Genomic DNA, 242 nt, shown 5'->3' with positions numbered 1-242 from the left:
AAGTCAACGTTTGACGATTCGAAACCCTAGGGTCAACGCCGGTCAACGCGTAACCCTAGGTCAATGCCAATCAACGCGTTGCAACCAAAGTCAACGTTTGACGATTCGAAACCCTAGGGTCAACACCGATCAATGCGTAACCCTAGGTCAACGCCAGTCAACGCGTTGCAACCAAAGTCAACGTTTGACGATTCAAAGCCCTAGGGTCAACGCCGATCGACACGTAACCCTAGGTCAACGCC

Source organism: Asparagus officinalis, chromosome 10 (genome assembly GCF_001876935.1).
Source record: "Asparagus officinalis chromosome 10, Aspof.V1, whole genome shotgun sequence".
NCBI classification, from domain to species: domain Eukaryota; kingdom Viridiplantae; phylum Streptophyta; class Magnoliopsida; order Asparagales; family Asparagaceae; genus Asparagus; species Asparagus officinalis.
The sequence above is the reverse complement of the archived record's forward strand: the minus strand, read 5'-3'. Positions refer to the sequence as shown.